This window comes from Leptonychotes weddellii, chromosome 7 (assembly GCF_054177405.1).
Source record: "Leptonychotes weddellii isolate Sample4059 chromosome 7, ASM5417740v2, whole genome shotgun sequence".
Lineage (NCBI taxonomy): Eukaryota > Metazoa > Chordata > Mammalia > Carnivora > Phocidae > Leptonychotes > Leptonychotes weddellii.
In genome coordinates, this window is record NC_138375.1 from 99,656,886 (window position 1) to 99,683,831 (window position 26,946).

At 37.5% G+C, this 26,946-nt stretch overlaps 1 protein-coding gene and 1 pseudogene across 2 annotated transcripts in view; both read right to left on the reverse strand.

Annotated features, from left to right (window-relative positions):
* NDUFAF2 (NADH:ubiquinone oxidoreductase complex assembly factor 2) overlaps nucleotides 1-26,946 on the reverse strand; it is a 145,282-nt gene that overhangs the window by 56,154 nt on the left and 62,182 nt on the right. The window lies entirely within an intron of this gene.
* The window catches only part of LOC102751170 (PRELI domain-containing protein 1, mitochondrial-like), a 66,515-nt pseudogene continuing 44,926 nt past the window's right edge, over nucleotides 5,358-26,946 (reverse strand).

Genomic DNA, 26,946 nt, shown 5'->3' on the forward strand with positions numbered 1-26,946 from the left:
TATTTCCCACTGGTGGGGCAGCAGGAGGGGAGATGAATGCTTCCGGAGGTCACTCCAGGGTGGAAAAAAGATGTTGGGTTGACTGAGGTGACACATCTCTGAGACAGCTATGCCCCTGTAAATAAACAAGACTGATCTTGACAGGAGCACCTGGCTTGGAGAACTAGGATGGCCAAGGTTAAGATCCTCTCTGTCTGACTAATGTCTGGCCCTTTACCTCACTGGCAGTGATCAGAGCAACCAGGTGATAATCCTAAATCAGTTTGTCTGGTGATACAGAAATGACTGAATTTTGCATATGAAAGGAGGCTTAGAAGTGTTGGTGCATAATACATGAAAGTGAGGGCTACTGAAAGCCAAGAACCACACACTCCACTGGTTAGATTTGGGGACTTTTAACCTTGTTATGATGAAGCATCAAAAATTAAAAAAAAAAACATTAATTAAGAGTACTAAAATAAGAATTCTTATACTGAAAGCCATTTTCACATATGACTTAAAGGATAATCTGACTGAAGTTACTCAGATGTAACATCTATTTCTTAAGAGCCTGCTATGTACCAGGAAGTGTTTAGGTATCTTCCATATATTATCTCTTGTCTTTAAAACATCTTTTACAGATGAGGGAAAAAAAAAGCATAGGATGATTAGCTTATCCAAATGTACATAGCCAATTAAAGTAGTACAGCCAGCATTTGAACCTAAGGATTTTTATTGACTTCTACCCTTAAGCATTTCCCATTTAAGATTTTAAAATTAGCATTTACAAAGTTTGCATACAGTATCATTAGATACCCAATTAAAAACTAACATTTTATTCATAATCATAAGCTATTATTTTCCCATAGTGACAAATGAGGCATTTCTGCTTGAAAATGTGATGATTCTATAATTTGACATATTCTACATATATTTATATGAGCATGGATGACTATCTCAGCAGGTCTCAGCAGGTAATACTTTTTTTTAAAGCAATTAAAGAGGCCTTCCAGATAAGCTTTCAGAATTTTTAAGACGGCCAACTAGTTCAATGGATTACCTAAAATCTTATTAGCTTCTTCATACTTACAGGTTTCCCAAAAGGAATCTCTGCTTCTATCTTAGAAAATCCAAAATTAACTCTTTAAATCTGACTTCATTAATTTTTTAAAAGCCATAAATACAATTTGCAAAACTGAAGTCTGAAAGTACATGTGAAGAACATAATTAAAAAAAAAGAGAGATGAACGTATTGCAAATTTGTGCCTGTGGTTTTCACTTGGACAATAAACTCATTTATTGTTTATTTTTCAAATTCCCTAGTAATCTTATATGCAAACAAAAACTTAAAGTTCTAAAAATATGTTGTTATTTAGCCAATTGAATTGTCAATTGTATTAATCCAAGAAGATTTACAGTAAAAAATGATGTAGATTTTCTGAATGCATTCCCAAATCAAGCATGAGGGTCCTAGAAATGTCTAGTATTTTACTCCATTTACTTCCTATCTATGAATACTACAGAAATCAAACATTTCTGTGTAAAAATCATTTATTTTCCAAATGGCAAGGAATTTTTGACCCTCAGAAAAAGGACAGCTGTAATTATACTTGCTCCTCTACCCCCAAAAGGAGGTAAACATTAAAAAGAATTTAAATGATAGATTCATGACTATTTAGTCCATGTAATAATGTGTTCACTCTGAAGAAAAAAAGAGAAACAGTCTTTTCAGGTTTTGATTGACATGCAAGTAATCAGTTTTTGAAAGTACATTATTCACCTAATACATTCTACAACTCTTTGTAAGGTTAAATTACCTCCAATGTATAAAACATATTTATAATTAAGAATTTGAACATTTAACAAAATAACACAAGAAAACTAACATTCAGTGATCCTGTTATGATGTCTGAATTATGACTTAGGAGTTAAAATGTCTTAAATATGCATACAAAGGGAAGGAATAAAAGGGGGCGCTAAAATTTTTTTAGCTAAATTAAATAGGCTTTAAGATATATCATATGGCAATTCCAGGCTTTAAAAGGACTATTTTTTTAAAAGAGTTTATTTATTTATTTGAGACCAAGAGCACAGGCGAGTGGGGAGGAGGGGCAGAGGGAGAGGGAGAAGGAGACTCCCCACTGAGCAGACAGCCAGATGCAGGACTCAATCCCAGGACCTGGAGATCATGACCTGAGCCGAAGGCAGAGGCTGAACTGACTAAGCCATCCAGGAGCCCCTTAAAAAGGCTATTTTACAGTGAGGAAATTTATGACTGAAAAATCCTCATTTTATTTTTAGTGACAATCACTATCTAAAGCAAGTAAATTCTAATCTGGTACATCCTTAATATAAAAGGGAATAATATTTTCCCCTCTCAAAATTAGCACACACTGGGCGCCTGAGTGGCTCAGTTGGTTAAGCGACTGCCTTCGGCTCAGGTCATGATCCTGGAGTCCCGGGATCGAGTCCCGCATTGGGCTCCCTGCTCGGCAGGGAGTCTGCTTCTCCCTCTGACCCTCCTCCCTCTCATGTGCTCTCTCTCATTCTCTCTCTCTCAAATAAATAAATAAAATCTTAAAAAAAAAAAATTAGCACACACTCATAGTATAGTATAAACCAATATAATCAAGTATTTGATTTTCACTTTGAGAGTCTAACTTGAACAACCGGGGCTATCAATAGGTAAAGAGAGAAACGGAAGGAATGAACAAACAGTGGCAGATATTACTAGAATTTAGAGAATTAGAAAATTATGCCACTTGTAAAGCTTGGGCCTAGCCCAAACTTTATTTTCAGATTTGAAATGTAGAAGATATGGCTGGTTATTTGATTGATTTCTGGATCCAAAGAGTTTTATAGAAATCGGGTAGTACTTGGGTATTTTACCAAAGATCATAAAAGAGTCAAGGGGCGCCTGGGTGGCTCAGTCGTTGGGTGTCTGCCTTCGGTTCAGGTCATGATCCCAGGGTCCTGGGATCGGGCCCCGCGTCGGGCTCCTTGCTCCGCCAGGAGCCTGCTTCTCCCTCTCCCACTCCCCCTGCTTGTGTGTTCCCTCTCTTGCTGTGTTTCTCTGTCAAATAAATAAAATCTTAAAAAAAATAAAAATAAAAAAGAGTCGAGGACTGCTCTATTAGCTACTCTTACTAATTCATAGAATATATGACAGTTTTAAATATGAATAATTTAGTGAAAATAAATAGAGTACATTTTGTGGTGCATTAGTCTTAATTTTAAAAAATATATATTTATTTATTAATCCATGAAATTACTAATACCCTTCATTAATCTATTTAATTTAGTTACTACCATCAGGCACTATTTAACATTAATGAATAGAAATCTATTTTGATATAGAAAGAAATCACATAATCATCTAATGAACTGTGATATTCATCAGCTTAAAAGGAACTATTCCAGTATTTGTGAACTAGATCCTGAGTATAATCCTGGGCTCAGCTGGTAAAAGGTTGAGGTGTCAATAATTTTCAAACTCTTATTTAAAAATATCTTCAATAGAGGTTGAATTTATGAAACTGCTCAAAGCAGAGCTTCTATAGTTGAGGCAGGGGTCTACAACACTACTTCACCTTTTGTCCCCTCCCCTTCCCTGGAGGCAATCTCCTCACACTCTGGAGAGCCAACAAGCCCTATGAGTATCATGGATTCAGACCTAGTATCGCACTTTTGAGACTGTGAAATGCATTCAAGCACATGTATTGGTTCCCTAAACAAAATCAAGATCTTATGAATGGCAGAAAGAGCATCATGTATTTTGCTTCTCCTTACCTTTCACAGAGTTCATCAAGCCATCTGTCACAAACTCCTGAGTAATAAGGTGGAAGACAATGCACGATTTTTCTGGCAGTTCCACAGTCCGAGGAAATCAAAGGCCTACTTCAGATGTGGAGCTCTGATTTAAGGCTGGCGCATGACTTAAGGCCTGCTTCCAGTGTTTAGACAAGATGAGTTCAGTGAGAAATCATTCTCTCACTTGGAAGCAAGAAGTCTTAGGAACACATAAAAAAGTCTGTATAGCAAAGAGGGAGAAACAACTCTTGGATTCACAAGTCCTCAAGGAGGCAGGCCTTCACTGGAGAAGCACTGGCAACACTTCCTTTAGCCCCTCAAACCTAGAGGATCCAGTGAGGGGGAAGAATTTGGGGTAGTCTAAGGCCAACCAGAGCAATGAAAAGACAGACAGGAAAGGAAAGAAATTCTAGTAAGAGCAATTTATTTATAGTATCCCATTATTTTAGTCATTAGTTTTAGCCTTCTCTACAATAAAACTTTACCTTGGCTAATAACTAATAAAACTGGATAACATAAATTTTACCTACGTTCTCTACTCCAGTTCACTGGCAGAAAGAAAGGCTAATACACTGTGACTTCACCAAAAGGAAGCCTGTAGAGTTATGAAAAGTAAAGGTTGGTCACATTTTGCTTATGCAGGCTGCAATAAAGAGTGTTATCCTGCTATTTTTCCCTACTTATTTCTTACTTTTCATTGATGTTCAAAAAGATTAAGACTATAGTTACAAATAGTGAAGATCTGCAAAATGGTTAATATTACTTTAAGATAGGTGTGTCCAAATACATTGTGCAACAACGTAGACTACATCTACTCAAGGGTGTACTTGGTAATGCATATCAGGATACTTAACCTACAAAAGAATCAAATAATCAGTTTTAAGAATTTTTTATTCTTAGTAATAAATAAAGTTTAACATTTTTCCTACTTCTTTAAAAGATTCCAGGGTCCAGATATCATCAATTTTAGTCTAATTTTGCAAAATATCAATAACATTATGTTAATATAGTTTATTAATTTTATCTGACTTATTTAGGAGATGAACACAATATTTATTGAGCAACCATTATGTATATGGTACTTATTAGATACTTTTTATTTTCTTGTTTAATTCTCACAATAATCTTTATTTTTATAATTGAGTATACTAAAGCTCAAAGGAAATATGGATGAGAAAAGGTGTGTTTTCAATTTTATATCTAATTTTTACACAGAAATTTAAGAAAATGTACTAATACAGTCACCTCTTCTGCTACAAAACCTGATGTACCAACATCATCCACATATAATCAAATTCATACTGCGTCCCTTATTTTTTTCCTACCTCCCTTTAACAATCCAGTTTAAAACCACTTTACATATACTTCCCAAATCTTCCTTTTGTTTTGAGAACTGAGAGCAACCTAACTATTGTATGACAACATCACCACCTATTGGCTGCAAAGGGATTGGGATAATCTGCTTCCTTACCCTTCAGAAAGACTAATGCATAATTTGAGTTCTCCTTATCTTCTGCCTTTTATTTACACTTATTTGAAAAAAATTTCAGCTGAGTTAAGTCCACTTAAAAACATTTTTTCCCTCATAAGTACATCTTTTGTCTCCATCTCTCCTTTTAAAAATCTGTAGAGTTATTGCATCTCTTGATTTCATTGCTAATGAGTCTGTGTTTTTGCTAATGTGCAGCAATTCAGATGAACTGTGGATTAAAAGCAATGTGAATTATTCTGGAAATTGAACTACCATTTATAACACAATTTCAATGGGAAAATGTGTTGAATTTAAGCAAGCTGCTTACATGGAACTTTTGGAATTCAAGTAATTTGTAGGTTGGAAACTTGTTATAATACTAAAACATGTAAAAGTATTAAGTCTTTCACTGTGGTTTCCAAGGCAAATAAAGGAATTCTATTGTAACACAAAGCAGTCCAGCATATATTCCAGCCCCCCTCAAAGTTGATAAACACCTTGTCCTGTGGAATTTGAATCTTGTACTACACAGAGTGGAACACTCAAATATTTGTTGATAATAATGATGAGGTCCATTGCTACTTTGCCGTGGCTCATTAAAGTTACACCAGTGATATAGGAAGGAACAGCTTCCATTACTTTTTTTTAAGATTTTATATATTTATTTGACAGAGAGAGAGGGCACAAGCAGGGGGAGTGGCAGGCAGAGGCAGAGGGAGAAGCAGGCTCCCCGCTGAGCAAGGAGCCCGATGTGGGACTAAATCCCAAGACCCCGGGTTCATGACCTGAGCTGAAGGTAGTTGCTTAACCAACTGAGCCACCCAGGCACCCCCAGCTTCCATTATTTTGTCTTTTATCTCTATGATGAAAACTACCAGGATAACATTTATAACTCTAATCACTTAATGAGCTCTAATCATGAACTTTTGTTTAAAGCAATGTTCTACTTGGATGTTCTTACACTTCTGTGGCAGAGTTCTATATCTTCCTGTAGTATGTCCTAAGTATCTAATCCTTGAAGTCCTATCTTTATGGTAAGCCCTGTGAATTCCCATCTGAGGGAATTTTGTGCTGAAACAGGAGAAATACGTAAGATTGCTCAAGCAAATTGGTCATTATGAAGTCACTTTTGTTGCTGGTACCAGTCAAGCAGCAACGTGTTTTTGTCCCTTGGTCTGTGCCCTGCACCTCAGTTCTAGAAACTGCTCCTGAAATTCTATTTTGAGTCCATTTTTTTAGGCAGGAAAAAACCTTCACTGCCCATAAAATACTGTAACCAAAAGTGTTCTCACTGGCGTAGACAGAGCCTATTCTTGATTAGAAAGACAGACCCTATTCCCTTACACTGAGACCTTTCTGTGGCCTAATCCTGACATCCAATGCCCAGGTATATGACTTTCTCCTCACTGTTAACTATATTCCAGCCTTGCAAATCACCTGCCCAGCACTACTTTATTGGCTCCCCAAGATTTTGGAAACCTATGGTGTTGGCTGTTTCATCAGTAATTATGACATCCATCTCTCCCTATCCCCCACTGCTTTGCCTTTCAAATCTCTCAAATCCTTTGATACTACTACATTTTACTCATTTCCTAATTCAAAAACTTCATTTGTTTTTATAATATGAATATATTTAACACTACACTTTTATGGTTAGGTTGACAAATATTGTTATGTTTTTTACCACAACAGAAATTTTGTTTGGAAGTTGACTTCTGCTGATAAAGTACAAGCGGGAAGGGCAGAGGGATTTGAGCCAGGTGGTCAGGCGACCTACCACACCAGGGCCTGCTGTCGCTGCTGCTTGCTGGCCGCCTTGCTGGCAAGGTCCTTGGCCTTCTCCTTTGCCATCCCTTGGCTTCCTTGGCTTTCTCAACAAGGGTCTTGGAAGGGGCCTCCCCTTGCAGCTTGGTCAAGATGTATTCAAAGCCCTTCACAGTCTTGGTCAAAGTGCTTGGGAACAGGGTGAGACCAAATTCCCGGACAGCTCTGGAGACACCAAATAAGCTAGAGGAGACCCCGGCTTCCTGGCGGATTTCGGTCCAGCCCCTGTTCTCAGAGTTCATACCATAAACACATCGTTCCTCCACCACCGTCAGCTGGGCATGGTTGATGTTCCAGGTGAAGGTGGTCATGGTCTGGTTCTACGGGTCCACAACAGAATCCTCTAAGATGTACACTACACTGACTGAGCAACGTTGGCAGGAAACCGTTGCTGGGCCCTCGAAGGGTACCCTGTTGGTGTTGGTCAGGAGACCCTGCGACAGGAGCTCCTGGTCAGGGGTCACCTCCCGGTACACCATGTCTTCCCCCAAGACGTGTCTGCTATCGGGATTTGGGCACCACTGCCACAAGGCAGCAGACACGTGGTCCCAGGAACTCCAGAGCATGCTCTGGCCCAGGAAATACTTCACCACCAGCAAGGCGCCTCAGCACCCATGCATCAGCATGGGGGTGCGGAGGCCGGGCAGGGGCTCGGGGCAAGTCCACCAGGCCCGCAGCTCATTCCCCTCAGCGCCTCACCCACGCGGCTGCCACCGCCCTGAGGCGCTGTCTGCCACAACTGAACATTTTTAGAACTGTTTTTTAAAAACATCAATTGATTTTACTACTGGCTCCCTCCTCAACAATGCCAACCTTTTAACAACAAAAATATACTAATGTTCCTCTGATTTGTTCCTTTTATTTTAATGCTTACACCACCATTCTTATCCAGGCTCCTCTTATTTCATGCTCATATTAACTGAAAATTCTTTCCAACCGTACTGTATTCTGGTGTCTATTATTTATTGTTCAGAAGTCCTTTCTTTAGGGAACCATTCACTTCTTTCTTTCTTTTGATCCTGCTCTGTCCATTGAAGTTGGCGTGGGGGGAGGCTATTACCCCTCTATCTAGAGGTGGGATTGTGAACTAAATTTGGCCATAGTATTACAAACCTTTAGCCACAAAAACTATTTCAGGGATGGGCACATGACACAGCTGGGCCAATCAGCATTTCCTTAGCTATTTTGCTGGAGGTCCAGGAAAGACTCTTAACCTCTATGATCACAACTTATAAAGATCACACAGACCTGAAACTGCTGGGGCCATCTATCTTACACTGTGGAGAAAAACCTATCTATGAGTGAAGCTAATAGAGTCATGTGATAGAGAAAACCTAGCCTCATGATATTGAGCACTTGAATCTAATTCAATTTCTGTTCAGTTATATTTTCTAAAATATTCTATTAGTTAGGGTAGGCTAAACTGTGGTAGCAAATGGACTCTAAAAATAAAGTAGCTTAAATAAGAAGTATATCTCTTTCTTATGGAACTGTCCTGGGTGGATGCTCAAGTAGGCCAGCTCTTCCCACAAAGTCATTTAAGGATCCAGCCATCTTCAACACATGATTTCCAAGGTTTCCCAGAGCACTGCCTTTTCATTCAGCCAGAAAGAAGAAAGAGCACTGAGAAACAAAAGGAGATTGTACTGGTGAGGCCAGGGAGTGACTCACCTCACTTCCGGTGACAATGCACTAGAGAAAACGTGGTCATATAGCCACACCTAATTTTAAAGGAAACTGGTAAATGCAATCTACCTATGTGTCCAGGAAGGAGATAGTGGATTTTGGTGGAAAGCTAGTGGTCTTTACAAATATACTCATGGATAAATCTAAATCAACAAAGATACTGAATACCAGGCCATCTCATATTGGCCCCAGAAAGACTGTTACTGAATTTAAAAATCTGGTAAAATATTATTACCCATATTTTAGTGCTATCATAAAAAATACTCCAGAAAGAAACATAATAAGTCTATCAAAAGATGTTGTCAAGGATACTTGTTCATTACATTGCATAAAGTCTAATCATAAAAACCATGGGAAAAGTCACATCAAATCTCAGTACTAAGAATAATAGAAAAATAACAAATATCATTTTTCTCTTATAGGACTAAGAAAGATTAGCAACACTGACCCGAGGGTGCAAGAAAATTAACAGGTTCTTATGCTGTTGGGAATGTAAATTAGCCAGTATGGATTATGTTACCAAGTGTTTCCTTTTCTGAACTGCTGAGAAGTTAAAGTGTGGCCAAAAATGATCTCTAGTGGGGTATTTACATGAGATTTTTGTACTTTATTCGTTGATCATTTTTTTAATAAGAAATGTGTATTTTTTTCAGAATAAAAGTAAAATGAGGTTATGTTTATTTTTGGAAGACAAAAAATAGTCTTATTCCTTCAAAATAGTTGTTTAGATGACCGATCTCATAGCCATGGTGAAGTTCTGACCAGAAGGCTGTCCCTTTTTGAGTTGGTTGCTACAAAGCCCAGAGATGCACTGGCAGTCCACTCTGAGAAAATGTGCAGGTAACTGGAGTTTACATTACAGCCTCATATCTGGCTCCACTTTTCCCTCACCCTGATTTTACTTTCTCCCTTCAGTGCAATTTTATACTTCTATCTTTGAGTCTTCAATCTCATATCTCTTCTAGAAGAAGGAAGAGAATGACTTTATGGCACAGTTTTATTGTATCACAACTCTATCACTCTTCCTATAGAAATCTTAAAATTCCACAATGCATATATTTTTCTTAAAAAGAAAGTCCAAAATTTTCACCTTAGTGTTTACTCATTTAAAAAAATAAAAAATTTTAAAATACATTTTAAAAATACAATGAATATTTATTTATATAAACACATATATACACACATACATTGAATTCCTAGGTCTAACACTGTTCTGTATATGGAAGAAAGAAAGAAGGCTCACGTTACTCACAGTCTGGTTCAATGATCCCAGTATTTTTTTTTTCAGGATAACACACATCAGAAAACCTAATGGCCTCACGTTCCCAGAGGCCTACCAAGACGTATGCTATGTACAACTTGCAGCATGATAGCAACAACTTTGTCTCTGATCTGAGACATAATGGTGGTCTCAGGGATCAGATGGTTAAGAATACAGATTCGCTATAATACAGAGAGATAAGTGTAAGAGAGAAAATGCTATCTGCTATGATACCACACAGAAAAAAATAAGGAACCTGGAATTGTGGAGTATAAAGAAATGGGAAACTTTCTGTAAGAGATATTCATCAAATAGGAGTCAGGCAGACACAAAGGAGGAGGGAAACAGATTTCAAGGACCATTCCAGAAAATGGAAAATTACAAAGACAATTGGATTTTACAAAGAGAAGATGGTGAAAATATTTCTGAATAGAAATTACTTGAATAGATGCTACTTTAAACAGGATGTCATCTTTTCGGCACCACTGAAAAATCAGCTAATCCATACAACAGCATTTTTAGATATATGAAGCTGATTGCTTTGAAAAGCAAAATACTTCCAGTATGACCATTTTAATAAAAATAATTTTAAAATAATTCAGGGTTTTTTTCCTGCCTTAGTAAATTAAACACCCTTTGTGTACTCACTTTATCTTTGGATCTCATGCTAATTACAAATAAGTAACATAGTATGCTGTACTTTAACCATAAGTAGGTCCTACTGGGATTGGCTTTTTTTTTTTTTAAAGATTTTTATTTGTTTATTTAACAGAGATAGAGAGCACAAGTAGGCAGAGAGGCAGGCAGAGGGAGAGGGAGAAGCAGGCTCTCTGCTGAGCAGGGAGCCCGATGCGGGGCTCGATCCCAGGACCCTGGGATCATGACCTGAGCCGAAGGCAGACGCTTAACCAACTGAGCTGCCCAGGCGCCTGGCTTTTTGACTTTTAAACGATTCCACTACAGCACAATAACTCAGTTATTTCCTTTTTTTTTTTTTTTTAAGATTTTATTTATTTATTTGTCAGAGAAAGACACAGTGAGAGAGGGAACACAGGCAGGGGGAGTGGGAGAGGGAGAAGTAGACTCCCCGCCAAGCAGGGAGCCCGATGCGGGGCTCGATCCCAGGACCCTGGGATCATGACCTGAGCCGAAGGCAGATGCCTAACGACTGAGCCACCCAGGCACCCCAACTCAGTTATTTCTTATTACCAGTGTTACTGCTTCTAATTACTGTCTATCAGCTTTTTTCTAACCTTTTATGTAGAAAATTAGAAGGGAAATTGGCAGAGGAAGAAATATTATTGAGCTTGCTACAACCCTAACCTATTTTTGCACATTACACCAAGTCAGTAGTTCTGGTGTGAGGATAGCTGTATTCTGTACAACGTTCAAAGTACACAAATTTTGTGATTTATTTTTTTCACACTACTTTGAAAGAGATTTTGTTGGATTTTGTTTCAGTCAATTTGTAGGCAAATTTTCCTGACTTCTTAAGCTGTCATAAGCCTTACTCAAGGCCTATCATTTGGGGCACAGTGGAGTAGAAACAGTCAACTGGCGTAAGTTTTAAAATTTAGACTTTTGCTATAATCTCTGAAAGATACTAGACATTTAATCATAATTCTCCCTTCATCAAACTTTAATTTAAAAGGTACTACTCTACCTCAGACCCCCTAGGATAGCTCCTATTAAACCCCCCCCAAAACCCCAAATCAGACAAGTGTTGGCAAGATGTGGACACATTAGAACCCTTGCAGCACTGTTTGCAGGAATGTAAAATGGTGCAGCTGCTATGGAAAACAAGATGGTGCTCTTCAAAATAATTAAAAATAGAATTATTATATGATCAAGCAATTCCACTTCTGGGCATATAACCAGAAGAACCGAAAGCAGGGTCTCAAAGAGAGAGGAGTACACCCACGTTCACAGTAGCATTACTCACAACATCCAAAAGGTAGAAATGACCCAAATGTCCACTGACAGATAAATGGATAAATAAAATGTGGCATATAGATAAAACGGGATATTATTTAGACTTAAACATGAAAGAAATTCTGACACACATTATAACATGGAAGAACCGTGAACGTAATGCTAAGTGAAATAAGCCAGTCAAAGAGAGACAAAAAGACAGATACTATATGATTCCACTTACATGAGTTACCCACAGAAGTCAAATTCATAGAATTAGGAAATAAAATGATGGTTGCCAGGGGCTGAGGGAGGAGGGGGGAACCGAAAGTTGCTGAGTTTCAGTCTTCCAAGATGAAAAGAGTTCTGGGGATTGAGGTGCACAGTAAGGTGAATGTACTTAATTCTACCGAAATGTGTACTTAAAAAATGGTTAAGATGGTAAATTTATGCTATGTGTTATTTACTATATATATATATAAAATTTATAGATTTTATAAACTTGGGAGATCCCACCACAGTTTTTTTAAAGATATTATTTATTTATTTATTTTATAGTGGGGGGTGGGGGCGGAGAGCAGATGGGAAGAGAACGGAGATGGAGGGAGAGGGACAAGCAGACTCCACACTGAGCACAGAGCCCAACACAGGGCTCCATCTCATGACCCCAAGATCGTGACCTGAGCCGAAATCAAGAGTCTGACACTTAACCGACTGAGCCACCCAAGTGCTCTCTCCTTAACACTCTTAAAATTATTCTTTCACCACTCATTCAAAGACATTATGCATTAGGTTAAAAAAAATGTCCTCATAAAATGTTGTGGAACTAGACAAGGGTGAGGATTGCACAAAGATGTGAATGTACCGAATGCCACTGTATTGTATACTTTAAATTGGTTAATTTTATGTTATGTGATTTTTACCCCAATTAACAAAAAAAATCCTCATATACATTTGGGATTTAAAGATTCCCGAGGCCAAGGGCTACAGCATGAAGTGTTGTGGCTAGTCTCAGCCACTGACTGCGTTAAAACCTCACACAAGTCTGGCAACATAAGAAGGAATAAAATACTACAGTAATTCCTTAAATGTGGTACTGCAAGAAAAGTACTTTATGGTAACAGTGAGGCAGGAGATAATGTGAACGGATATACTTTACCACCACCAGCACCATAGACTAAAACGGTAATATAAAAGGCAACAAGCCTGTGATTCGGGGCTCCTCTAACCTGGCAAACAATTAATTTACCAGGCCTGCAAGATCAAAGAGATTAAAGAGATAGTGGAATCAGACCTCGGAAAGCCCAAGAATGCCAAGACAAGGTACTTGGACTTTTTCCTTGGCACAATAGGGAGTCGCTGGCAAGTTTCATAAAGCAGGACACTAACAGGTTCAAAGCTGTGTTTTAAAAGAAACACTTTGGTGACCACTTTGAGGATGAATTGAAAGACAAGACTGGAATACCAGACTACCACAATAATTCAGAGAGAGGTTTATAAGGTGGAATAGGCCAAACTTTGGGATCAAAGAGATACAGCGTTTAAGGCATGGTACTAGGGGCTTTTCTTAAGTTATTCCTTTTAATCTCCACTTTGAAGCCTAATATTATTTTTTGCATTTTACAGAAGAAGAAACAGAGGCTTGTCCCAAAATAAACTTGGATGAAGGTCACACAATTAGTTGGCAGAGAAACTGGAATTTTAATTTCAGTCTATACGACATCAAAGCCTGTGCATGTACATTTTTTACTACCCTGTGGTGTCAACCAGTATATAACCAAAATAGTTAAACTGCTTTATATAACAAAAATGTAAGTCTGAGGTGGGAGACAGGCTAGATGGGGGATAGGCACTTGTTGTGATGAGTACTGGGTGTTCTATGTAAGTGACGAATTACTGAATACTACTCCAGAAACCACATAATTTAAATTTAAAAAAAATGTAAGTTTGGGTACACTGAATACTTCTCATCAACAGCATAGTTAGCCCTCATGGAAGATAAAAATCCATGTTTTATTCCTTAAGTAACTTTTTAGTACTTCATGAGATCCTAAATTATATGCACTAAAACCAATTTTTATCTGGAAGTAATTTTTTTTTTAAAAATATGGTCTTATTGGGCGCCTGGGTGGCTCAGTTGGTTAAGCAATTGCCTTCGGCTCAGGTCATGATCCTGGAGTCCCGGGATCGAGTCCCGCATCGGGCTCCCTGCTCAGCGAGGAGCCTGCTTCTCCCTCTGACCCTCCCCCCTCTCATGTACTCTCTCTCATTCTCGCTCTCTCAGATAAATAAATAAATCTTTAAAAAAAAATATGGTCTTATTAAAAGAAACTCTTTACACCAAGTAAGGTTGAGCTCATAAAAAAATTACTATGTCCTCTCGTAATCTATTTATACCATTTTTAATAAAAGGTTACATGAATATATTGACTCAGATAGCATATAATTAGAGGCCGTAATCCACAGGGATATATTTGATCTTTAAAGCTGCACATTACAATACTTTCTCTCTCTATATATATGTATATATATATAACATGTATATATACATATATATAACATATATAACATTTAACATATATATGTTATATTATACACACACATACGTATACATATTACAAAGAATACAAAACTCTGATATAAATACAAAAAACTTGGGAGATTAATGTATATTGGTTTTTAATATACCTTGGCTTCCACAGAGAGATGATAGGGATGGTTTTGCTATGTATGTTGTGTGAAAAACAACTTGAGACACAACCACAAAGCCCAACAAAATGGCCCTGATTGTGAGTGTTCTGCCACCACTCACTTCTCAAATCACCAATTTTAATGCACTGTGGTCAAACTTTGGTGTTCTTACAGTGTCAAAGATAATATTTTGCACTGCCTGATTGCTTCTAGCAAAAAGATGAGAGTAATGTCTAAATTACAAAGAAGAATGAGGAATGGCACTTCTCTATTATAATCTCATCAAGGAAAAAAAAAACAAAGGTTATGTGGAAAATTCTTATTGAGGGGTTAGGATTAAGATCAACTTAGCTGAGACTGGGAAATACGATGATCAGCTCAGGTATAATGGCTTCAAGAGAGTTAGTTGCCTAGGAGATAGCTTTTACAACTCTAACCTCTCAGTGCAAATTATTAAGCATTTCCATTACCCCTATCCTTAGGCAAACTTGCTTATTCAACAAGGATCTTAATTTTATAACTCTAATGCCTCATTCTTCACTTCGCATAAAAACAAGAACAGTCCATGCCTTTGAAACTATTCGAGGTAACCTGATTAAAGATCCACGTTTTAAACTCAATCTCCTTTTCAAAAAGTTTAATCTGAGTAAGCACCAACCCTGGGATACAAAAATAATTTGACAACTGAGTTATATGCCAAGAAATGATATGAATATTTATCTGTTTTTTTCTTGATTTAAAATGGATAAGCAAGCAAACATATCTTCTCAGTGAAAGCCTTACCCAAACGTAGTTTTAATACTCTCCAAATTGCAAAAAGAAGAAAGAGCCAAGGGAATGAATTTTTTTGGGGGCGGGGGATGAATTTTTAAACTTTGTTCCAGTATATATTAGCACTTAAAAAAATTAGACACTGGGTCTTATTCAGAGACACACTTAAATTTGTGATATGAAAGAGAAATGAATACATTTGTCAAAAATAAGAAGGCAATTTTAAAGGGGAAAAATATGATAAGAAACAAGACTCTTGATTTTTTTCACTTCGTGTTTAATAAATTGCTCTGGGAGTAAACTTTCTTTGTTCTTCTACTCTATCTGCCATGAAGGAAGGATGATAAAGTCACTGACACATGGCTAGAAAGGCTTACCTTTCATCACAGGGACAGTATAAACCCTGAGCTGAAGGCCACTTAAGCTAATTCTAGGCATTCACAGCATCATCCAAACACTACATTTTACCTCTTCTATTCTTCCCAGTTTTAAATATCTCAGCAGGAAGCCCTACTGGATGAGATGTTACCCTGGGACAAGCTGGGTTGATTCATTTCTAGGTGGTATGCTCTGTGGCAGGTTATAATCCTACTGACAAAGATAAGATTCTCATATTTAAATAACATGAAACATCAGAGAGAAGAGAGGAATAGGTCTGCTGCAACACTAAGGTCCACAGGCAGTGTTCACCTAGGGCAAACCATGAGGTGGTTCAGAAATGGCTGAGGTCAATCCTCACCTCCAACAGTTAAGGCACTGTCTTACTTCACAGGTCCCTACAAATAGGTAAGATTACCTTGGAATGCTCTGACACCAGCTAAGTGGAAAAGCAAATGTTGAATAAACTTCAGATTTTTTTTTACTGCATAGGCAATTAGTTAAGAGCACAGATTATGGAAAGAGACCCCCTGGCTCTGAAATTTACCGGCTTATATTCTTTAGTATTATGTAACTTCCTTGTACCCCACTTTCCCTACCTTTAAAATAGGGATAGTAAGATAAAATATGATCACTGGATAAAATTAATTACTACACGTAAACTGCTAATAATGCCTAGCACTAAGTATTACATGTGTTAGCTATTACTATTGTTATAAATTATTCTGTTGGTTGATTATCATTTAAAAATTATACTACAAACTAAACAAAATATTTAATACTGAACTTAAAGAGAGAACACTCAGATTATCCCATGAGGACTCAGCAATACAGAGATTTGTACAGTGCTCTCCCTAGGGTGCTGTGAGGCTGGTGGTAGTAGAAGGGCCATCATATGTCAGGTTTTGATCACAGAGTGTAAGTTTATGTTTCAGAACTGGCAGTTCTGCTGCTAACAGGGAAGGGTGGGCAAAGGCAAGTCCTGCGACTCAACGTTCAGATTAGCCTGGCACCCTGCACTGCAGCCATACTTCTGCCTGAAAAGCTCTAGGGACTTCAGGATCAAAGGAACAGCTCAAAACAGTTGGTAGAAAGGTCAAAGGGGAAATAACTGTGGAGGTGGGGAGAGGGAAATGAATGCAACTTAGGGCTAATTAACTTTGGCAGCACTATTACCTTCCCAAGCATGGGAGTCCTCTCCTGCCTGGGGTGCAATTAAAGTGCAAAGCAGAATAGAGAAGACCATCAATGTTGTCCACCCTCGATGACCAAAGCATGGGCCAAGAGTGAATGGTGTATTCTGCCAGACATGCTGAAGGGATGCTCACTTCACTTTGGTTTTATAAACTACTTAGCCACAAGGTGATCTTGAATTGTGGTAAATTCTGGTTCCTTCACAAAACACACATCTACATTGTGTCTTTCAGAAGAGACGCTATGATAGGTAAGAAAATAAATAGCAAAATGGTATCAGAGACTATGGTTAAATAGCAAGTGTGAGAAGTCATAATGTGCAGAGGAACCCACAAAACAGTCCCTGACACCAGGAAAAAGCAAACCTTATATTCTTGGGATACTTTATTTGAACTTTAATATTCAGATATAAAGTGACATGAATGGATTATAAAAATAATCCTGGATTGGGAAAGGCCTTTTTTTTTTTTTTAGATTTTATTTATTTATTTGTCAGAGAGAGAGTGAGAACGAGCACAAGCAGGGGGGAAGGGTAGGCAGAGGGAGAAGCAGGCTCCCTGCCGAGGAGGGAGCCCGATGCGGGACTCAATCCCAGGACCCTGGGATCATGACCTGAGCTGAAGGCAGACGCTTAACCAGCTGAGCCACCCAGATGCCCCTGGAAAGGCCTTTCTATAGATGACAGGAAACCCAGAAACTTTAAAGAAAAGGGTTGTATAATTTACTTCATAAAAATAAAATCTGGGGGAGCAAAAATATACCATTAAACAAAGTCAAAAGACAAAGTGAAAAAACTGCAGAAAAAAAAGATGTTTAACCAAATGAAAAGCAAAGGGCTGAATGTTCCTAATATACAAATAGGTTGAATAAAAAGAGAGAACTGATAAAACAATGGATGAAGGATATTAATAGTTTTTGTATAGGAGAGAAATATATAAACAGGAAAAAAAAAGATGCACAACCTCACTAATAAAGAAATGTAGATTAAAAAGACATTCTCACTTGTTAGATAAAAATACAGACAGCAGCACAAACAGAGAAAAACAGGCAATAATACTGTGGTAGAGATTCCTATCTTCACCCATATCAAGTGCTCATTGAAGATTGGGCCTCTGGCGATGGGCTGTGAGCTGAAGTAACACATCTCACTGCTGTTCCAAAAAATGTCATTGCTTGTAAAAATAAGCTCTAAAGCTCTTAGCCTCTATCAAATTATCTGAAGAGGCCACACACTGCTGCTACAACACGGTGGAATCTCTCCATCAGTCTGAAACTGTCAACACCCCCACCCTTAACCTGGAGTAGGCAAGTGAGAAAGAAACTTCTGTCATGTTAATCCACGGAATTTCATGGTTATTTTGCTGTCACAGCCCAGCTACCCATCCTGACTCATAAACATACTCCTAACTGCAAAGTGGTTATTTCAGGGAGGGTGAGTAAGTATTATGGTGGACTTTTGCTGTCTATATGAAATATTTCTATAATTTTGTATTGCTTTTATAATTTGGAAAAAATTAAAAGGTAAAAAAAAGGAATAAAATGCTGACATCCAAATTATAAACACTGTTAACAATTTCCCCAGATTTACACTACTAGAGTTGCAGAAATATTTCTTATTTAGGTTAATACATCTGTCTCTAAAAGATTACCAACAAGGAAGCCATACTCCTATTCATAAATGGATACCAATTTTGAATTTATTACCAATACTCAGGCCCAAAAGAACATTATTTCCACAGAATACACAGGAAAGGATACAGGAATAATGTTAAAAGATCAAAAAGAAAGGCCATATGTTTCAAAAGACAAGAAGATACTTTCATAAGGAAAATGAGTTCAGATAAAAAAGTATCCAGGAGCACCTGGGTGGCTTAGTCGGTTGAGCATCTGCCTTGGGCCCAGGTCATGATCCTGGGGTCCTGAGATAGAGTCCCACATTGGGCTCCTTGTTCAGTTGGGAGTCTGCTTCTCCCCCTCCCTCTGCTTGCTGCTCCCCCTGCTTGTGCTCTCCCTCTCTCTCTCTCTGTCAAATAAATAGAATCTTAGAAAAAAAGTACCCAAATTGCTGGTAGTAATCAAAATCACTATCCTAAAAAGTAAAAAGCTCTACAACCATCCTCCTAAGGTTATCCTAGGGCCAATCTAACTTCTATCAATTTCATTTTTCTGAACACAATAATGGAAGTAAAATTAAACCTAAAGCATATTTCAAGGAATGCCCTGGGAGGGACAAGGTTCCAGGGAAGCCCCTTCCTTCTTCCATCAAACCCTGCAATTCAACCTAAAGAGCTTCATTTTTAGGTTTTTGCCACTGCTACTGTTGCATGAGATTTATTTTTTTTATTTTTTAGATTTATTTATTTTAGAGAGAGAAAGAGTGCAAGCAGGGGGTGGGGCAGAGGGAGAGAGAATCCTGAAGCAGGCTCCCCACTGAGCACAGAGCCCTAAGATACAGGCTTTATCCCAGGACCCTGAGATCATGATCTGAGCCGAAATTGAGTTGGCCACTCAAATGACTGAGCTACCCAGGCGCCCCTCACATGAGATTTTGTGTGAAGAAATGACCTGGAGCTAAAAGATAGAAAATCCTTCATCTAAAATTGTAATTGTAGAAAGATATAGAAATATAATATTAAAGCCCATGAAAGAAAGAAGTTACTACATTAGGGTGCCTGCCTTTTGAATACCAAGTAGTTAAACTCTAGAAAAGGACTCTAATCACTGCAAAGCGTACATCACTGTAAAAGGTCAAACAAATAAATACATGAGCATACTACATAAGACATATCTGCATCCAAGCTTCTGAAATGGGATGGTATACCTGAGGCAAGGTCATCTCATCTAAAAGCATATCCCACTAGTTCTTTACAACAGGGAGATCTAGAAGTTTTATGGCTCAATTCATCTGCACTGGGGGTAGAAAGTCAGATTTACAGGTGAACTCAGCAAGAGTAGAACTCAAGGACAGATGGTGGGAAGAGAAAGACTGCCAGAAGGTCTTGTGTTTCAGACAGGAAAGGGTTACATAGGTATATTTCATCAAGTCTCACAATAAAATAGATCCCGTTGTGGAAAGATAGCCTCACGGAACAGATGAACAAGCCTTCTGGAATAAAACTGCAAGCTAGTTTTGCTGCCCTGTAGGGAAGGGATCTACTTAGAATACATCCTGCCCAGTGGCAGAGAAGCAAGTTTAAATGATTGGTAGTTTTCAGTAGTTTGACAAAGTTATCCCAAATGCTAATAAAATTGTAAAAATCATAACCAGAGCTAGTCACACCAATTTAGAGCATTCATTTTCATACCTGAACTTGGGTTTTTACAAAGGACACTGATACAATGAAGAACAACTGGAGAAAGGATGATACAAAATTTAGAAAATACAACTTCAGAAAACTTTGGAGAACCACAGAGTTAATTTACTGATTGGAAGACTCTGGAAGGAAATTAGAGTCATACCACGATTCAAAGAGACAATACATAGAATCCTTTTGTAAAATGAGTAATATTTTTGTAATGTAACTAGTGTAGACTTTTAGTGTAGACTTTTAGAAGGCTGTCACTTTGTCCTTAAACTTTTTTTTGGTAGCTTCAGCAATGTCTACTGTGGCAATTTACACATAACAGTTGTTCTACATATTTTCTTGATTAATTCATATCAATCCCCAAATGTAACTGTTTTTAAAGTTGGTTTCCACTTGCTGGGTTTTTCTTAAAGCAGAATTCACTAGCATACTTTTGAAAACAAAATATTCTTCCTATCTCTCTCTCTCTAGCTGGCACATTCATATGGTTCAAACATAAAGCATAAAACGGTATAAAGTGAAAAATCTCCTTCCCATGCCTATTATGCCCATGCTGAGTTCCTATCCCTGCACACACATACAACTGCCAACCCTTCTTTATTAGTTTATCCTTCCAGAAATTATTATGCACAAAGAAGTCAGCATATACGTATATTATACACATACACACAGACATATAATTTCCCCCCTTGTTTATCCACAAATAGCTTACTCTACAAACTGTTCTGCAATTTTCCTTTGTATTTAGTTATATTAGATTTTTTCCTATTAATACATAAAGCAAATCCTCATTATTTTTTACAGATGCATCTATTGTGTGTACGTACCATCATTCCATAACTGGTCCTCTAATAATGAGCACTTGGGAGTTAAGAGAAATTTAAATCACAATCATGGAATTATTAGTTTCTAAAGGACTAACAAATTTCAAACAAAAGATAGTCTACTATTGCTAAAATAGTGCTATTAAGGTTACTGGTATCATTTGGGGTATCTAGAATAATAGTTAAGTCTAAAAGTCCAAAAACAGGGGCACCTGGGTGGCTCAGTTGGTTAAGCCCAACTCTTGGTTTCGCTCAGGTCATGATCTCAGGGTCCTTGGATTGAACCCCCTGTCGGGCTCTGTGCTCAGTGCAGAGGCGGCTTGAGATTCTCTATCTTCCTCTCCCTCTGCCCTTTCCCCCATCACTCTCTCTCTCTCTCTTTCTCTCCTTACCCCCCAGTGCTCACCCTTCCCCCCCAGCATGCACTTGCTCTCGCTCTCTCTCCCTCAAATGAATAAAATCTTTTTTAAAAAAGTCCAGATGCATTTCCAAAAAAAGATTTCAGCACATTAGTGGCAAATCTACTTGCTCATACCTGGATTTTTAATTGAGTTTATTATGGATAATTTTACCCATGTGATTTACTCGTCTGATATGTCAGGAAAATTGTCAGGCTTCAAGAAGCATATGTGGTTTGCCCATGGCTGCCACAGGGATTTTAATTTTGATTCATGGCATGTGAAAAAAAAATCACTGGAAAGCAGACAGAAAATAATTACCAAGTAGCCTTTAAAATCGTCAATTTCCTCTAGCAAACACTGTGAACAAATGTCTGGAAAAAATGTCCTCTACTAACTAAAAGCAATGATTCTTTCCTCATTAGTAGAAGATAATCTGAATGTCTGCCCACGGATATATAAAGACTTAACCATTACAAATGATCTTTATTAACCTGGTTGGATAAACTAAAATGAGCTTATAATTCATAATTCATTAGTTTATGTACTAAAAAGAGTCATACATTTAAGTCTTCACCAAGTTTTAAATTTGGCATTCCCTTAATCTGGTACTGGTCCATTTCCTGTAATGAGTTAAATAATTAGTATTTCTTACCAACAGTCTATGAAGGGTGAGAATTTCATATACAAAGACTGGGAATCTTTATATATTAAAATTCATGAAAAAAATTGGGAAAGGTGAAAACAGTCTACAAGGATCTCAAATAGCCAGTAGTGCTTTTATTGGCAATATTTCAACTTGTGGGTAAAGAAATATTCAAAGGGACAATTTAAAACTACTTCTAATTAAAGAGAGATAAAAATACTAGTAAATGGAGAGTATATTTAAACGGAGACATAAGAATACCATTTAATGATCATTTTTCATATTTCTGAAATTTAGGCTATAATCAATCTTATACTTTTTAAGATTAAAAAATATAAATTTTTAAATATCCATTAGATGTTATTTTTTAATATCAATTCTTCATAAAACAACATGTTACTTTAAATTACATTTTTTTAGTCCTTTTACAAATATGTTAATCTTTATAAATGATCTGTGCTTTAGACAGAATTTTGAAACTTAAGCAATCATTTATTTTCAGCCGTGCTCCATAATGTCAGAGCAAAATTGTGACAAACTGAATATTCTATGGAGAATTCAGATGGGAAGCCCTTTAGAAATTTCATTTACTTTAAAACTCACTTCAGATCTTATCTTTCACACAAATGGGATATAAAAGTAGTAGTAATAGTCTAATATTACACTGTATGTTAACTGGAATTTATTTATTTATTTTTTAAAGATTTTATTTATTTACTCGACAGAGAGAGACACAGTGAGAGAGGGAAGACAAGCAGGGGGAGTGGGAGAAGCAGGCTTCCCGCGGAGCAGGGAGCCCGATGCGGGGCTCGATCCCAGGACCCTGGGATAATGATCTGAGCCGAAGGCAGACATTTAATGACTGAGCCACCCAGGTGCCTCTGTTAACTGGAATTTAAATAAAAACTTGAAAAAAATAAAACCTTTGTTTTATATATTATACAACACTAATAAATACATGCATTTAGATCTTGAATCACTTTTGTACTCAATAATTTTTGCCTTCAGGTATGTGTATGTGAGTATACACATATATCTATAATAGTTTTGTATTAATTGTGGCTTCATTTTTGTAAATGTTCATATAGAATATCAAACATTCATATCTCTCTGCTTTTATTTTAGCACTGATGTACAATATTGATTTCTTTTTTTTTTTTTAAAGATTTTATTTATTTATTTGAGAGAGAGAATGAGATAGAGCATGAGAGGGGGGAGGGTCAGAGGGAGAAGCAGACGCCCTGCCGAGCAGGGAGCCCGATGCGGGACTCGATCCCGGGACTCCAGGATCATGACCTGAGCCGAAGGCAGTCGCTTAACCAACTGAGCCACCCAGGCGCCCTACAATATTGATTTCTATGTCTTTTTTGAATGACACAGAATAACATCCAATGTTAAAAAAGTGATTTAAATTATTTAAATACACTATTACTAAGGGGCGCCTGGATGGCTTAGTCAGTTTAGCAGCTGACTCTTGGTTTCAACTCAGATCAAGGTTTCGGGGTCCTGGGATAGAGCCTTGTGTCATGCTCTGCGCACAGTGGGGAGTCTACTTGGGGATTCTCTTTCTCCCTCTCCCTCTGCCCTCCCCCCCCAACTCACGCATGCACTCTCTTACTAAAATAAATAAATAAATCCTTAAAAATGAATAAACAGATACAGTATTACTAATTTAAAAAAGTGGTAATGATAGTTAACATACCTTGCTAACTATTAAAACCTAAGCCTGGTAATTGTCTATAACCTTTCCATACAGAATATCCTTATGGTTATTTATATTCTAGTCTTCCTCAAATATGCAAATTTAATAAAAACTAACATGTTTGTTCATGAAGAACACGTCTGGGAACCTTAAAAAATAAGTATGTTCACAGTTTTTGATAATAAATATTTGGATGATACTGAATACTGTCCACTATGGATGAGTATGATGAGGTTCTGCCCCTGAGGACTTCACAGTTTAGTGGATAAAACAAATATGTCAAAATAAGCTGTAGTAGATAAGTTTATGGAAGAATGTTTAGGAATACTAACTCTCTTGGTTCCTACGGCTGCCATCACAAAGTACCACAAACTGGGTAGCTTAAAACAACAGAAATTTATTCTCTCACAGTTCTAGAGGCTAGAAGTCCAAAATCAAGGTGTAAGCAGGGGGCCATGCCCCCTTGGATGACTCCAGGGGACACCCTGTCTTTGCCTCTTCTAGTGGTGCTGGCAATCCTTGGCATTCCTGAGCTTGTAACTGCATCACTCCAATCTCTGCCTTCATCTTCATGTGGTTTCTTCCCTGTGTGTGACTCAGTGTGTCCTCTCCTCTTCTTATAAAGACACTAGTCATTGGATTTAGGGCCTATTCTAATCTAATAGGACCCTATCCTAGCTAATCATATATGCAAAGATCCTACTTCCAAAAGGTTCTGAGATTTGGGGCAGACATGAACTTTTGGGGGACCTATTCAACCAACCACATTGACCGTATATGAAGAAAAAAAGAAAAAAAAGCAAAGCAAAACAAACAAAACTTGTCAGACTGTGTAAACTTCAGGTTGAAGTGTTTTACAATTTGTGTTTCATTGTTAAGGCCAGAGGAAGAGCACAACTTAACTACTTCTTAAATGTTCTTGAAGTCTTCAGTTAGTGGTTGTACAAATCCTCAGTTCAACAACAGATCTGAAATGATTTAATAGAATATCCTCGAAATCCAAAAGAGTTATCATGTCCTGATCTATATCAGTGGCTCTTCGAAATTTCACCCATGTACTATTAAAAATAACAAAATAAACTAAAGAGGACTGTTCCATCACTCCTGCTTGCAGTAGCATATCTCATCAGAATTAAGGGTAAGGTTAGTTTTCTCTCTGATGAGACATCAATGAGATGCTCTTTTCTTTTTATTAAAGAGTTATTCATACTTGTGAAAAACAAACAAACAAACATAGCTATAATCACCAAAACCAAAGATCAGTTATCCCATCACCTGAGGGCTTCTTAAAAGACACCAGAGGTCTCCCAAATCACAGTTTGACAATTAATGATCTGAGTTAATTGGCAAAACAGAGATTAAAAAGACATCTTTACTTACAGTGTTTACGAAACAGTATTTCTATGGCATAAAATGATAAAATTATTCACCAACACTTGGTTTAAAATTTGGCCTTAATTACTAATTTTGAGGAAGTAGATATATTTGTTTCAGTTTTAGGATTTTAAAAAAATATTTATGTCATAGCATTCAGTTTCCAGTTCTTTTTGAGAAGAACTCTTATGCATTTGTTTCATGTGCTTTATAAAATGTCTGATAGATGTTATACGTTCTTCAAAAACCTGATTCTTTAGAAAATGAATTCTATAATATGCTTGCTACAAATATGGTCTCTTCTCATCTCTTTCTTCAACAGTAGCTTAAATAATGCAAGTACAAATGCCACTTCTTTAAATATCTGATGGGTCCTCAGCACCCTGGCATGTGGTAGCTTTGTCCCCAAGCTTTTTTTTTTTTTTTTTTTTTGGCCTGTCAGCTGTGAGAAACAGTTTTCTACCAATTACTGTCACAATATGAATAAATTCAAAACTGAAAATATAAGCACTCAATATTTTCAGTACATTTATCCCCAAACTACATTAAAATAGGGATTTAGCATGTAAACAAGGAATTTAGAAAGTAATAAAGAAGCATCACACTATACTTTGTCTTCTATAAATAAAAACACAATATAAGAAGATAAAAAAGCATTCACACACAGAAGAGAAATGGGCAAATGACAGCAAGCATATGAAATGAAAAAAAAGTTACAGCTGCGACGAGAGTACCAATTAAGATATATGAGTCCCCAAAACAATGCTAGAGTTGTTGCTGAGTTTTTCCCTTTCGAAAGATTAATTTTTACTTAACAAATATTTTTTAAAGGTTTATATAGTATTCCTCTCTTTGTCCAATACCAGTTTCCTTTAGGATGTGGCTCTAAATACCCATTACACCAGCAGCTAGTTGCTAACATGATTTTGGTTTGAAGTATATTAACAACATATGATAAGAATGAGCAATGTTCTCTCTCTCTCTCTCTTTTTTTAAGATTTTATTTATTTATTTGAGAGAGAGAGAGTGTGCACGAGAGAGAGCATGAGTGGGGTGAGGGGCAGAGGGAGAAGCAGACTGCCCGCTGAGCCCGATGCAGTGCTTGATCTGGGGACTCCACGATCATGACCTGAGCCAAAGGCAGACGCTTAACCGACTGAGCCACCCATGCACCCCAGAATGAGCAATGTTCTTAGGTAATTACTGTTAATACAACTTCGAATACATAAGAGGTTCTTACCCTAAACTGGTTCTGTGTCAAAATTCTTCTTTTTTGGGGGGGAAGGGAGTGATAAAAATTCTAAATTTACAGGTATGATCAATAAACACACAGTGTGAACTTCCTACGTACATATAATCCCTGTGGTCTGGTCCATCAACCTCGTTTGGCCAGAACTCTGCTCTCTGAATCACAATCAGTTTTGACACCATGCTGATGATACTCAATTATTTCTAGGACACATTCTTTTTTTTTTTATTCTTATGTTAATCCCCATACATTACATCATTAGTTTTAGATGAAGTGTTCCATGATTCATTGTTTGTGCATAACACCCAGTGCTCCATGCAGAATGTGCCCTCCTCAATACCCACCACCAGGCTAACCCATGCTCCCACCCCCCTCCCCTCTAGAACCCTCAGTTTGTTTTTCAGAGTCCATCGTCTCTCGTGGTTCGTCTACCCCTCCGATTTCCCCCGCTTCATTCTTCCCCTCCCGCTAC